The sequence below is a fragment of the Halichoerus grypus genome, chromosome 13 (genome assembly GCF_964656455.1).
Source record: "Halichoerus grypus chromosome 13, mHalGry1.hap1.1, whole genome shotgun sequence".
NCBI lineage: Eukaryota > Metazoa > Chordata > Mammalia > Carnivora > Phocidae > Halichoerus > Halichoerus grypus.
In genome coordinates, this window is record NC_135724.1 from 66,742,363 (window position 1) to 66,758,102 (window position 15,740).

Genomic DNA, 15,740 nt, shown 5'->3' on the forward strand with positions numbered 1-15,740 from the left:
TGAGGAGGATTTTAGGAACGGCGTGAGCCGGGTGCAGAGGGACCTTCCCCTTGTTCACCGTGAGGCTGAGTATTGGGTGAATGTAGTGGGATGCCCACAAGACCCCCAGGCCCCGCCCATTTGTCAGGGGTGCCTGGAAGGGTCTGATCCCCACTTAGCTCGACCAGGACTCCTGCCCTCCCCACCCCCAATATCAGCATCCAGGGGAAGTCCACTTAAAATGTGGTGGCTGCCATGGGCCAGACGCCATGCTCCGCACTTTGTCTGCACTGACTCGTGTAAACCTATGCAAGGCCTATGAGAAACATCCTAATTTCAATCTCCATTTGAGAGCTAGTTAGTGGCCCGAAGCTTGTGGGCTTAACCACGATACCATGAGTGTGTCTGTAAGGGAACCCCAGGACCTCACCGACCAGGAGGTCTGCCAGAACCATGGATCAGGGAAAGGGTGCCCAAAGCCAGTGGAAAGTTCTGGAAGAATTCCTTCCTTTCACAGTAAAGACAGAAGACTTCATGGAGGGTCTTGAGGGCTGGAGACCGAGCACAGCCTGGTCCTCTCTGCAGACCTGTGTCCCACCCAGTTCACAGTGTTTGGCCGGATGCAGGAGGGTTGCTGGGAGCCGGCTCAGTGCCGCTCCTCCCAGCTCATCAGTAAATTCAGCTCAAACTCAGTGAAGTCTCAGCTGTCCCTATGAGAAACACAGAATTGTTTTAAAGATAAGCCATGTGGCAATCATGATCAGACTCCTTATCTGAAAAACATAAATCAAGAAGTTCGTTATGTTTCTCTGAGAGAAAGCAGTGTGGAATCAGTGTCGGCAGCAGCCTGGAAACATTTAACATGAACTGCAATGAGGCAAGACCCTGGAAACGGTGACACTCGACTGGAAACACAGCAGAAGTGTGCCTACAACTCAGAACAATAGCGATCAGGAAAAGGCATTCCATCTCCTGCACACACACACACACACACACACGCGCGCGCGGCTGGCAGTGCTGCCTATCTTGAGCCTGGTGGCAGCTATAGGAGTTTCTTCATTTGTAAAAACTGCATTGAGATGAATGAATGCACTTGAAATTTATGCATTTTAGTGAATAAAAATTATGCCTCTGTATTTCTGTGAACATTGACAAAAATGTTTGCATACTTTGCAGTAAGTATGTTATGCTTTAAGTTTTACAAGTTTACAAAAATCAGCTGATAAGTGAGTCTTTGATAAAACAGCAAGGAGACAACAGACTTGCAGGAGGCCCCACAGGCACAACGTGCACTAGAAGATCAGGGGGCACCATGACCTTGAGAAGCACTGCAGGAAGACGACACAACCAATAATCCGCTTTGAAGTGTGTATGCAAGGTAGGAGCAAGGTAGGGGTTTGTGAGGTCCATTGACAATGATGACAGAGCCCTAAGTTTGAGAAAGTCCGAGAAAGATTACCATCAGGAATTTTTTTGGGTGGATACAGGTGGCAAAACCCCAGATGCAGCTCACTGTATGTTTGGGGAGAAAGAGAGAAGCAACTGGACTTTTCTTACATTTGGAGCATTAGAGCAGTGGCTGGTTGTGGAAAGTTTGTGGTGTAAATCCAAAGGTACCTGGGGACTGAATAAGGTCAGCGAAAATGTCCATTCCAAACTCTGGAACAACCCACTGCCTTCTAAACAGTCCGTAACCTTCTGAAAAGGTTTGTCTTCCTGCCCCCCCCCATTTCTTAAACTTAACAAAAAACCCAATAGGCAACATTTTTAGAACAGTTTAGATTTACAGAAAAATTGAACTCACAGTACATAGAGTTCCATATACCTCCCGGCAGTTTTCCTGCGTAATATCTTACATTATAATGCTATATTTATTACAATTAGTGAACCAATATTGATACATCATTATTAACTAAAGTCCAAAGACTCTATTCAGATTTTCTTAGTTTTTTTTTTAAGATTTTATTTATTTATTTGAGAGAGAGCGAGAGAGAGAGAGAGAGAGACCATGAGCAGGGGGGAGAAGCAGAGGGAGAGGGAGAAGCAGATTCCCCAATGAGCAGGGAGCCCGATGCGGAGCTCGATCCCAGGACCCTGAGATCATGACCTGAGCTGAAGGCAGACACTTCACCGACTGAGTCACCCAGGCGCCCCCAGATTTTCTTAGTTTTTACCAAATCTCCTTTTTCTGTTCTAGGACCTCCCCCAGGGTACCATATTGCATGTAGTCATCATGTGCCTAGGCTCAGTTGTCTTGGCTAGGGCAATTTCTGACTTCTCTTGTCTTTGATGACCCTGACAATTTTGAGGCATAATGGTCAGGTGTATTACAGGCTGCTTCTCCAGAGAAGACTGTCTGATGTTTTCCTCTGAATAGACTGGGATTATGGGAACAAGGCCACAGAGAAAAGTGCCAGCGAAAAAAATGCTCCACATTACTGGGCATCAGGGAAATACAAATCAAAACCACAGTGAGATACCACCTCACACCAGTTGGAATGGCTAAAATTAACAAGTCAGGAAACCACAGATGTTGGCGAGGATGGGGAGAAAGGGGAACCCTCGTGTACTGTTGATGGGAATCAACCCGGTGCAGCCACTCTGGAAAACAGTATGGAGGGTCCTCAAAAAGTTGAAAATAGAGCTACCCTATGACCCAGCAATTGCACTACTGGGTATTTACCCCAAAGATACAAAGGTAGTGAAACAAAGGGACACCTCCACCCCAATGTTTATAGCAGCAACGTCCACAACAGCCAAACTATAGAATGGATAAAGATGAATGGATAAAGAAGATATGGTGTATTTATACAATGGAATATTATACAGCCATCAAAAAGAATGAAATCTTGCCATTTGCAATGACGTGGATGGAACTAGAGGGTACTATGCTAAGCGAAATAAGTCAATCAGAGAAAGACAATTATCATAGGATCTCACTGAAATGTGGAATTTAAGAAACAAAACAGAGGATCATAGGGGAAGAGAGGAAAAAGTAAAACAAAATGAAACCAGAGAGGAAGATAAACCATAAGAGACTCTTAATCGTAGGAAACAAACTGAGGGTTACTGGACAGGAGGGAGGTCGGGGGAGGGGGTAACTAGGTGATGGACGTTAAGGAGGGCATGTGATGTAATGAGCGCTGGGTGTTATATAAGACTAAAGAATCACAGGCCTGTATCTCTGAAACCAATAATACATTATATGTTAATTAATTGAATTTAAATAAAAAATGTTAAAAAAACCAAAGAGTGCAGGCTACCAACATGATTTGTGGGCAGTGATGATGACCTTGCTCTCCTGGCTGAAGTAGTGTTTGTCAGTTTCTCCACTATGAAGTTTCTCTCTTTCCCACCTTCCACACTGCCCTTTCTGGAAGGAATCTCCACGCACAGTGCACACTTTAGGAGCAGGGAGTTATGCTCCCCCTCCTTCAGAGTGGGGTATCTACAAATGTTACTTGGAATTCTGCACTGGTGATTTGTCTCTTCTTACACATTTATTTTTTTATTGAGGTATAACTGACATACAACATATTAGTTTTGATGTACAACACAATGATTTGATATTTGTATATATTGCTAAATGAGCATAGTAAGTCTCATTAATATCTGTCATTGTACATAGTTACTGAATTTTTTTCTTCTGATGAGAACGTTCAAGATTTACTCTCTTAGCAACCTTCAAATATACACTATTATTATTATTATTATTATTATTATTATTATTATTTTAAATAGGCTCCAATGTGGGGCTTGAACACGTAACTCTTGAGATCAGGAAGTGAGCTGAGATGAAGAGTTGGATGCTTAACCCACTGAGCCACCAGGTGCCCCCAAATATATACTAAGTATTTTTTTTTTTTAAGATTTTATTTATTTATTTGACAGAGAGATAGATAGAAGAGCACAAGCAGAGGGAATGGTAGAGGGAGAGGGAGAAGCAGGCTCTGCACTGAGCAGGGAGCCTGATGCGGGACTCGATCCCAGGACCCTGGGATCATGACCTGAGCCGAAGGCAGACGCTTAACCATCTGAGCCACCCAGGCACCCCTATATACTAAGTATTATTAACCATAGTCTCCATGATGTACATTTGTCTCTTCTTACTCATTTATTAATTTCATCAGTCATTTATATCATTATGGACTCATGGATATTTATTTTATACTTTGGGTTATAATCCATTCCTACATTATTTTGTTGCTCACATTGCTTCTGCTTTGGCCACTGGGGGCTCTTTCAGGCTCCTGTGTCCCTTTGACGTGCCCTCATCAATGTCTTCTTTCCTTCTTTCCTCCCTCCCTCCCCTACCCTCCCTCCCTCCCTCCCTTTCTTCCTTCCTTCCTTCCTTCCTTCCTTCCTTCCTTCCTCCCTCCCTTCCTCCCTCCCTTCCTTCCCTCCCTCCCTCCTTCCTCCCCTTTCCTCTCCTCTTTCTATAAACATTTCTCTATGTAGCCATCTGTTATGTATGTAAGGTTAAACACGAGCTCTTACTAACGTCTCTAACTGCAATCCAGTACCTCATGGGTCATTCTAGCCTCCTCCCCTTGCTGATCTGAAATTTCAGCTCTAACAGTGAGCACCTGGCTCCCACCACCCACCGTCTCTCAGCCGTTCAGTCCCAGCACACACCTATGGCAGCAGCAGAATGGTTCGCCACATCCCCACGGGACTAAGTCTCATTGAGTAGGTACATTACCCACCTGCAGCGCCTCATGCCTTTAGTCCTACACACTCCATTCATGCCCAGAGTTACTTAGGCCAGCACTTGTTCACCCATGCCTTCAATGAGGTTGTTTCACCTATTTGTAGTAAGTTCTCTTCTCTTAGCTGTGAAAATTAATAAAAGGAAACCTCATTTGGAATGGCACTGGGAGGCTGCCAAGGGGAGCTCTCAGCCCTGCCACTCAGTTTCAATTGCAGACCCAACGAAGAGACCCATCTTGGAAGTGGATACTACTTTACTACCCTCCTCCCCCCTCCACAACAGCCCAGCCAATGAGAGACAGTGACAGCCCAGCCAATGAGAGACAGTGACAGCCCAGCCAATGAGAGACAGTGACAGCCCAGCCAATGAGAAGCCACTAAACTTAGAACTCCCAGATTACTTCCATGGACTTTTAGTTTATAATAGCCTTGTCAACCGCTGCCTTTTCTCTGTAAAAGAGCCTCCTCTCCTTTGTTCTTGGGACTTGCCTGTGGTTTTGCCATGGCTTGCTTGTCCTGTATTATAATTCTCTTCTGTTCCCAAATAAGCCCACTTTTTGCTGGTAAAATAACTGACAGTACAGTACCAAGGCTGCATTTTGGGGAAGGGGATTCTCCCAAGCTCCTAAATTAAAAAAAAAAAAAAAAATTACATACATTAACATTCACTCTGTGTTGTAAAGTTTTATAGATTTTTACAAATGCATAATGTCATGTATCTGCATTACAGCATTATGCAAAACAGTTTCTCTGCCCTGAAAATCCCTTGAATGCCATTTACCCATCTGTTCCTGCCTCATTCCAAACTCTTGTCAACACTAATCTTTTTATTGTCACACAGTTTTGTCTTTTCCAGAATGTCATAGAGTTGAACTTATACAGTATGTAGCCTTTCCAGACTGGCTTTTTAAAATTTAGCAATATCTATATAAAGTTCCTCCCTGTCTTTTCATGGCTTGATAGCTCATTTCTTTGTATTGCTGAATAGTATCCCATTATATGGATGTACCAGTTTGTTTATCCATTCACCTATCGAAGAACATCTTGGTTGCTTCCAGTTTTTTGCAATTATAAATAAAGTTGATATAAACATCCATCTAGAGGTTTTTGTGTGTGCTTAAGTTTTCAGTTCAATTGGGTAAATACCAAGGAGTGCAATTGCTGGATCATATGGTAAGACTATGTTTAGCTTTGTAAGAAACTGCCAAACTGCCTTCCAAGGTGCCTGTACCATTTTGCATTTCTGCCAATAACAAATGTGAGCTCTAGTTGCTCTGCATCTTCATCAGCATTTGGAATTGTTAGATTTTTGGATTTTAGCCATTCTAACAGGTGTGTTGTGGTCTCTCATTGTTGTTTTAATTTATAATGCCCTACTGACAAATGATGTGAGCATCTTTTTATATACTAATTTGCCATCTGTACATTTTATTTCATGAGGTGTCTGCTCAGATCTTTTGTCCACCGTTAAAGTGAGTTTTCTTATTTTTGAGTTTTAAGAGTTCTTTCTTTTAAGAGTTCTTGGATACAAGTCATTTATCAGATATGTGTTTTGCAAATATTTTTCTCCCAATCTGTCTTCAGCAAAGCAGGAGTTTTTAAATTTTAATAAAGCCCGACATAAATTTTCTATCATGGATTGTGCTTTTGGTGTTATATCTAAAAACTCATCACCAAACCCAAGGTCACCCAGATTTTTCTCCTATGTCATAATCAAAAAATTATATAGTTTTGCATTTTACATAGAGCTTTATGATTCATCTTGAGCTAATTTTTGTGAAATGTGGTAGGTCTCTTTCTCTCTTTCTATTTCTCTCTCTCTCTCATCTATATCTAATGTATTTGCAGATAGGCATCCAACTGTTCCAGAACTCTTTGTTGAAAGGAATATGCTTCTTCCATTGAATTGCCTTTGCATCTGTGTCAGGGATCGGTTGACTATATTTGTGCAGGTCTACTTCTGGGCTCTCTGTTCCAGTGATCTATTTGTATATTCTTTCACCAATATCACACTGTCTTGAATTACTGTAGTTTCATAGTAAATCTTGAGCATGGGTAATGTCAGCTCTCCAACTTTGTTCCTCTTCTTAGAGGAGTATTGTGTTGGTTATTCTGAGTCTTTCTGTATAAACTTTAGAATCAGCCTGTTAACATCCACAAAATAACTTGTTGGGGATTTACTGGGATTGCACTGAATGTATAGATCAAATCGATAAGGACTGACATTTTAACAATATTAAGTCTTCCAATCAATGAATATGGAATATCTCTGTATTGATTTCCTCTAAGTTTTGTAGTTTCTTCCATATAGATCTTACACGTGTTTTGTTAGATCTGTATTTAAATATTTCATTTTATGCAAATGTAAATGGTAATTTACATCAATTTCAAATTCCACATGTTCACTGCTGGTATATAAAAAAAAGCAATTGATTTTTGTATATTAGCCTTTCCTGGGACCTTACCATAATCACTTCCAGGAGGCTTTTGTTGCTGTTGGTGGTGGTGGTTGGTTCTTTGGGATACTTTACATAGGTAATCATGTCATCTGTGGATTAAATTATGTCTTCCTTCCTAGTCTGTATACCATTTATTTCTATTTCTAAGACCTAGGACTTCCAATACAATTGGAAAGGACATCCTTGTCTTATTCCTAGTCTTTGGGGTAAAGCATACAGTTTCTCACCATCAAATACATCATTATGTATATATTATAGCTGTTGGATTTTTACAGATATTCTTTCTCATTCTTTATCAAGTTGAGAAAATTAACTTATATTTCTAGTTTACTAAGAGCTTTTATCATGAATGGATATTGGTTTTGCCTAAAGTTTTTTTCTGAAACAATATGATCTTATGATCATTCATCTTTAGCCTGTTGAGGTGGTGAATTATTTGAACTGATTTCTGAATGTTGAACCAGTTTGCCTATGTGGAGTAAAACAATGTGTTGGCATTTTGAAGAGTGGGGCTCCTTCTTGATTTCTGTTGCTTAGCCTCGTTAACATTGGAATGATTTTTGAATGTTGAACCAGTTTGCCTATGTGGAGTAAATTCCTTCACTGTGATGTATAAGTCCTTTTATACATTGTTGGATTTGATTTACTAATATTTTGTTAAGGATTTTTGCATCTATGCATAAGAAATATTCTGCAGTTTTTCTTTGTTTTAGTTCTTTCTCTGCTTTTGGTATGAAGGCAATAATGACCTCATAGAATGAATTGGAGTTGTTCCCTCTGCTTCTGTTTTCTGAGAGAGTTTTAAGAGAACTGGCAATATTTCTTCCTTAAATATTTGGTAGAATTCACCAGTGAAACCATCTGTGTCTGGTGTTGTCTTTTGTAAGATGATTATTTATTGATTCATTTTCTTTAATAGTTATAAGTCTATTCACACTATCTATTTCTTCTTGTGTGAGTTTTGGTAGTCTTCAAGGAAGTGATCCATTTCACCCTGGGTATCAAGTTTGTAGGAAGGGTTGCTTATAATAATTCTTTATCCATTTAATGTGTATGAGATCAGTAGAGATGACCCCCTTTTCAAGTCTGATGTTGGTAATCTGTGTCTTCTTTCTTTTTTCCTGGTTAGCCTAGCTAAGGGCTTGTCAAATTTATTGGTCTTTTCAAAGAATCAGATTTGGGTTTTGTTGACTTTTCTCTATTGATGTCCTGTTTTCAATTTCATTGATTTCTGCTCTAATTGTTTTAAGTTCTTTTCTTCTGATTGCTTTGGACATAAAGACAAGACTTTCAGTTCTTATATTTCTCTGAACTCAAGGAATTCTTTCTTACTGCATAGTTTTTCATGATTTTTGTAAAGAACATGACCTGAACCACGTGGAATAAGAGGAAGCAGCAGATGTGTGGGCAGCTCTCTGGAGTTGCCGTGAAATAACAACCGGATGCAACAATGTGTTGGCATTTTGAAGAGTGGGGATCCTTCCTGATTTCTGTTGCTTAGCCTTGTTAATAGTGGAATTGGACAATGGGAAGCACAGCTGAACACTGTGTGTGCCTCTAAAATACTCCTTCTTGTCAAGCAATGTTTTCACAGGACCCCTCTGTCAGAGTGAGACCTCTCAGGATGTGGATCCTGCTGGAATAAGCATCCCATAGCACGTCTCCATCCAGAGGAGGAGGGGAGTCCCAGTCTGTGAGCAGCAGGACCCACTCTTGGCCCAGTCCCCTGCAGATCGGACCTGCTCAAGTATCACTTGGCAATCAGGGGTAACTGAAAATTGGACCCCTAGCTTTGCAATCCCTGCTGTTTTGTTGGAGATTAACTGAGGTGTCAGTTTCTTGGTGACAGCAGGGTTGATTTGCAGGACAGCTTGAGAACCATGAAAGGAACCATTTTTCAAAATCTGAGTAAGGAACAACTGCCATTTTCCTCCTCTGCAGACCTTTTAAATATACAGGGTTGCCTGAATTCCTAAGGGGACTTCAAGGACAGATCAGGCCATGTTGGGCAGTGTGCATTGGGGTGGGGGTGGGGTTTACATTTACAGTCTCATCAGCAGATCCCAGTTAAGTGTTAAGAGTGTTAAAAGTTGTTCTGGAGACAAAGCCTTCTGGAGACTGCTGAGTCCCCATCAGAGAGCACAGGACCCAGCCTCCAAGTACAGGCTCCTTTGTTTGAAAGGTCCTTTCTGAGCAGCTCTGTAAGGACCACAGAACAGGCCCACAGCGCCCCCTTCTGGTCTCAAGGCAAACACCTCCTCATGGGCCAAAGCCTTGAGAGCCCAGCTGGTTTCTGTCTGCTCAGTGTGGGGGCAGCCTTGAACCCCATGCTGTCAGCCCCTCCTAAATCAAATCCGCACTGCCTCAGACCCCTCCTCTGCAAACTCTGGGATCAGGGCATTGTCCTCAGTGAGTCCCAGTGATTTCCCAGAGCTGTCCATGCCCTGACTGGGCTTCTTACTAACAAAATGGGGAAGGATTTTTCACCTGGGCTCCTTTCATCAGAAACTGAAGGGTCACAACATCCTTACCTCTTACTGAAGCTGCTCTCCCTCCACAAGCCTCCATGTGGTCAGGTGCCCCCCATGCTGACATGGATTAGAAGCCATTCTTGGAATAATGCTGGCCCGGGAGGCAGAATGGGAGACTAAGGGGCAGGGTGAGCATGGGCTCTGACCCCTTGTCCACAAGTAGCACGTGCTTCCTCTGAGGAGATTTTGTGGTCAAAGCAAGACAACAGGTGATCCACAAGAGTTTGTAATCTGTCAGAGAAAGCAAGACCATAGTGAGAAACAGCTAGGCAGTCTGCACTCACGCTGACACAGAGGACCCTGTCCACACCGACATAGGACAAGTATGTTCAGCACAACAATGGGTGTATTTATTAACAATAACTCAATGAACAACAGCCCCATGATTGATAACAGGCCTAATTTTCAGAGTCAGGTTTATGGGTAAATTCAGGGCATCCCTACAAGCCTACCTGCCGGTTGAGGTCAGTATTCTACCTTTTGGGAGGCTCTCTGGAGCAGGATTTAAAGCATCTCCAGGTGGCTCTCCCCTGTGGGCCCTAGAGGCCCAGAGCAAACACCACTGTCTCCCCCACATTTGGGGGCCGAGGAGTGTGAGCTCTCAAAGTCACCAGTTCTCTTCTCCCGCTGACCAGCTCAAGCTCATGGACCATCTGATTTAGGTTTTCCAGGTGTCTAACCATTGTGCTCTTGACAGGCTCGACTTCTGTAGGTGTCCACGGAGCTCGCTGTGTGACTTTCAGAGTGAGAGGTGCCAGCCCATAGGGAATGGGGGACAATCAGAGCACCCGGTAAGTGTCCTAAAAGGTATTTTATCTCTTAGCGACTTCAGCCTTGACCTTTTGTCCCTGAGTGAGGTCCCTGGTTAGGACCCAATCTGAGTGCTCCCCAGTCGTGCTGAGGAGGCCTTGGCCTCTCCCGGGGAGACAGAAGATTTGCCACGTGTGTCCATAGCACTGCTGAGGACTCAGCTGACAGGAGACAGAGAGGGGCTGTGTCATGACAGGAACTGGCCAGGCCATGGAGATGCTGCCACCACTGTCCCCAGCATGGTTCTTGGCTTCAGGATCTTCACATTCATATCAGGTGCAGGAGGAGGTGTGGAAAGGAGGCCATGGAGGCTGAGTGCAGGGGGGTCAGGGGCCTGATGTGTATCTGCTTCAGATCTATCCCGTCAGGAGATACCTGAGCAGAGGAGGAGAGAGAAGCAGAGTCCCCTGCTGCACCATGCCTGTCACCAGTGCAGAACCTGGGGAGCGTGGTGGGGGGGAGACGGGTCCAGGCCAAGGTGCAGCCAACGCTGAGCTCTTCACCCAGAGATCTACAGATATGCTCGGACCCCCTCAGTGTCCCTCTCTGCCACCCACATCCCTGAGGCAGGGGCTCCTCATGCACATCCACCCCCCACCGCTGGAGAAGTCTGACAGCTCCAAGACCAGCAGGAGGGGGCTCACAGGTGGACCTGTCTGAAGGTCACTCTCCTCCTACCCTCCACAGTGTGGGGGGGGTGCACAGGGAGGAGGATGCAGGGGAAGAAGCACATGAACATCCTGACCTAGAACCTAATCTGAGCCCAGATCTGAGTCTGCAAAGGCCCTTGGGTGTCCCTGAGGGAAGGCTCACTCCCAAGGGGACTCAGCTGCTGGGAACCTTCCTGTCAGGAAGGACAGGGCAGGGGTGGTCACAGCTGTGACCAGGAAGCCCTGAACTCCCTGTCCCTCCACAGCTGGACCCAGACACCCTGTCTGACTTCCCAGTGCAAACTAAAGACGTGTCCATTCTGACTCTTTAGTAAGACTTGTCGAGATGGATGTCAACTGCACAAAAGTGCACATCATGTGGTTCCTACTTATGACCACAAGTCCTGTCTGTACAAAGTCAATCCATTAATTGTACTAGAATTTAAAACTTTTATCTATAGGCATTATAAAGTATAAGAAGTGTGAATTATGCCATAAATGCAATAATACTTAAAAACCACTAAATATTATCATTTCTACAATAAACCCAGATGTCTTCCCACCATGAAACCCACTGCATAGAGTAACTCACTGAAGAGAAGCTCAGTTGCAAAGTAATGTGGGCGCTGCCTTTTGCTTCCATGGCAGAGACGGTACGTGAGTGTGAGCTTTAAACCGCCTTCATGCGCACGGACGTCAGTCCCCTGAAGACGGGAGCCAGGGCTGCGGCCACACGTCACTCTCAGCCCTCGAGTGGCTGCACGAGGTGCCTGGAGCCTGGGAAAGAGCCTCCAGCGCACAGCACCTTCCCGTGTCCTCAGACATGTGCAGACGTGCACGGACAGACCCCACGGCTGACAGATCTGGTGACTGGACGGCAGAGCCACCTCTTGTTATGTGTGAAGCACACAACTCAGTGCCATTCACAAGGGGCTCAGGACATGAACTAGGAAGGAAAAAGAATTATTCTGGAACTTGACAGCTGCAGGTCCCAGGCAACAGGTGTCAGTGTCACACCTGGTTCCCCTGCTGACCTCCTCCGTGGGAGGAGCCTGCTGGTCAACCCCAGGACAATTTGAAATGTATACCAGACAGGGGGAGAACAATCAAATATTTGAGTTACTATTTCTGTGATGAGAAGGGTTATGTGCACTTAAGTATCTTCTGAAATATTTGCTATAATACAGTATAGAGACATGTTTGAAAACCCAATTTTAAATTGCATAACTGACTATTTTAGATATGTTGTCAATTAAAATCTTACTTAGTTGATGTGCATTATTTGGTTCCACACATATAAGTTTAATATATTTCATTTTAATTACTATTTCAAGAATAAGGATGATTAATTCTGTAAAATAATTTACTTAGTTAAGAAAAACCAATATGTGAAACTAATATATAGAGTTTAAATTTTCGAAGCACTGAATTAGCTGACTATACAACTGGCCAATTACATGAAAGACCCCTGAAGTCACTGTTCAATTGTATGGGCTTGTAGATGTAATAAAATAACTACAGGTTGAACTTTAAAGATACAGAAAGAATGTGTTGCCTCTATAATGGTCTTCAGTTCCTATGAGGACCTCCCTTGTGAGCACCACCGCCACCACCAAATATAAAAATAAAATACATCTACGAACGCACAGAACATTGTCTATCCACAGCTTGGCTTTATACTAAAATTCAGCTGCTACAGAGGAGGCTTGTTATATCATTTTTAATCCCTTCGCTGCTTTGTTAGTGACATAGGCCAAGTGGGAGAGCAGACACAGACCCTCACATGAGCAGAGTGACATGTGACAGTGATCCCGGGGGTGGGGTGGATGCTGCGGGCTGTGGGGCCGACCCCCGAGCAAATCATTCTCCGTGGGCAGTGGAGACCTGGCAGGGAAGATGTCACACACACTGACTAGACTGTGTGCATGACCAGACATCTTATGGCTACAGTAGACTCACATCAGACAAGAGGAGCGTGCGTGGGTGTGAGGAATCCATGACAGGGAAATAAATGGGAAAACAAAGAAGGAACATGTCAGACATGCTGAGGAGGGGGTCCCATAGGCCCCATGTCCTCCTGTATCTGTGAGGGGAAGGACAGCGGGAATAAAATTGGAGTCTCGGCTGTCAGGTTTGGAGACTGCAAAGAAGAAGGGGCTCCGCTGAGTGAGGACAGGACAACAGAACCAGCAGGGAGAGGTGATAATTAATGTGTGTGGAGGACACTGGGCAGGTGCCGTCATGGCGGTGAATCCCTGTGGTCACAGCTGAGAGTCCAGCTCCTCCCAGGCAGGAAGGTGGCCATAAATGCTCATCCCCTGCAGGGCCCTTAGGAGGGATTAGCCTTCACCCAGAAATATCTCAGCAGAGCCTGGTGTGTGCCTGAGAGCCCTGTGGCTGGATCGTGTGGAGAAAGGGAGGGAGACAAGGAGAGGTCCCCCAGGGTGCTCTGGGACCCATGCAGAGGAGCACTCTTTTAACAAGTGTGGGTTCATTCATTCTCCCCAGTCCTGTGGATCCAGGATCTGATGCCCAAAGACCTCACCCCTCAGCTCCTTCCCTCCCATTCCTCTCCCCAGGCCTGGAGGCCTGTCAGTGGCAGCCAAGGCCAGCCCAGGGGTCCTGGGGCACAGAAGCAGGGACTGCATGGTGGTCTTGGGAAAGGAGGACATGGGGTCTCTGGAGAGGGGGCTCCAGGTCAGGAATGTGCCCTCAGGGAACAGGATCTGGAAGGATAGATGATATTGTGTGAGTCATTGATTAGGGATCTCTTCCTTCTCCTCCTCTGTGATGCAAAGTGAGGCAAAGTGTAGTAAAAAAGATACATATACTCTGCCTTTATTTTACAGGAAATACATTACCGCCCAATGGAGAGGCCTTGGGGATTCCCTGGCTCCACGGGATGGTTTGTTTGACTTTAAAATGAGAGGAAAAAACAAACACAAAGAAACAACAACAACCACACAAAGTGTGAGCGCCCTTGAGCTGAGCTGCCAAGGCTTTTTACATATTTGACCCAGAGACAGCATTTTATGTTAAAAGCAGGGCATTCAGACAATGTGGGTTCTGAACTCCAGGCTCACTGCCAGTTCCCAGGCAAACAAACACTGCTTTGGGGTGAAATCTCTGTTATGGACGGGAGGCTCCTCAGAAAGTTCATCTCTTTCATTAGCTTTCTCATTTGGAGGCAGAAAGCACAGCCTGGGGCCTCAGATAAGCTACAGGTGACACTCGGGCTTGAAAATATGCATCTAGAGGGGGCCTGGCTGGCTCCCTGAGCCCCACGCTGGGTGTTGACATTACTTAAAAATAAAATAAACATATATGTGTAATGATTCCTAAAACATAGTACGATGTTGTGTGCTGTCATCTGGATGGATTTCATCTTCTGTTCCACACGTCTTACAAGGGAAAATGTGTTAGTGATGCGAATATGTATTAGTATTAATAGACATTCTGTTTTACATTTTAGAGGCTCCATGGGCACCGTGTGTAAGGAAAGGGAAGAGTTCCAGCGGGGCCCCATTTCATGCCCGAATCCCTGGGAATGTGTTCTACTGCTGTCACCAGTGAAGGGATTAACCACCTCTGGACACGCGTCACCGCTTGGAACCTAGGGCCCCAGGACTTTGTCCCCCTCCATGTGTCTCTGTCACTGAGCTTAGCGCCACTAGCATACACCTGACAGGAAGCCGCACAGAAGCTTCTCGATGAAGAGGACCAGAGAGAAGGGCCCAGGGGTTTCCGTCTCAGTTCCTCGTTGTCTGAGACGCTGTGGGTGACGGTAGCTGCTCCCACCGCCCTGAGCTGTAGCCCAGTGATAGTCCGCCTCGGCCTCAGCCTGCAGCCCCGAGATGCGCAGAAGCCCCGCATTGGCCGAGGCGTCTTTGGAGCCCGAGAGGCCGCTGGGGACCCCGGAGCCCTGGTGCTTACCGGAGTCTGAGGAGTAGTACAGCAGACCCCGGGGAGGGCTCCCTGGCTGCTGCTGGATCCAGTAGATGTTCGAGCCGCCAACACTGATGTCCCTGCTCAGGGTGCAGGTGAGTCTGGCCGTCGTTCCCAGAGCTGCAGAGAGGGGGGCGGCCGGGTCAGCACGGGCTGGGACAGGGAGCCTGCAAACACACACATCAGAATGAAGAGAAGGGATCGGGTGCGTGTGCATGAGGAGCTGAACCAGGGGATCTGACTCAGGCTGGGGGGCCGCCCTCGGGCACTGGGGCCTGTCCCCACCTGTGCAGTGAGGAGTGCAAGGAGGACAGGGCTCCGGACCATGGTGACACAGCCCCTTCTTAGGCCACAGAGCTGGGGCTGGGCTGCCCCCGGACCTGTCTTATCCCCTGTCCAAGGGCCTCACCGAGGAGGGGCTGCTCATGCAAATGTGACCCACCCCTGCTTCTCCCTGCTGTGCACTCCCGGGTCTGTGGCCCCTTGACAGGGTGAATTCCTGATGGACTAGTTTCTCCCTGGTGGGCCTGGAGGAAGCAGCTGCTGGGACCACACACAGGCCCAGGTCTAGGGACTGGTCCAGGTCCAGAGAGGACACGACTGCCCAGTTCCCACTGAAAGCAAGGGGCCCCGCCCTAGGGCCTCCTGTCGGTGGA

At 45.7% G+C, this 15,740-nt stretch overlaps 1 long non-coding RNA gene across 3 annotated transcripts in view; it reads left to right on the forward strand.

Annotated features, from left to right (window-relative positions):
* Nucleotides 1-15,740, forward strand: part of LOC118521678 (uncharacterized) — a 217,213-nt gene that overhangs the window by 192,692 nt on the left and 8,781 nt on the right. For 2 of the 3 annotated variants that reach the window (XR_013443418.1, XR_013443420.1), the window contains exon 1: nucleotides 14,616-15,179. The exons of the other annotated variant lie outside the window; for it this stretch is intronic. This is a non-coding gene — a long non-coding RNA (uncharacterized LOC118521678). Of the gene's footprint in view, nucleotides 1-14,615; nucleotides 15,180-15,740 lie in introns of those variants that run through there. 3 annotated transcript variants of the gene reach the window in all.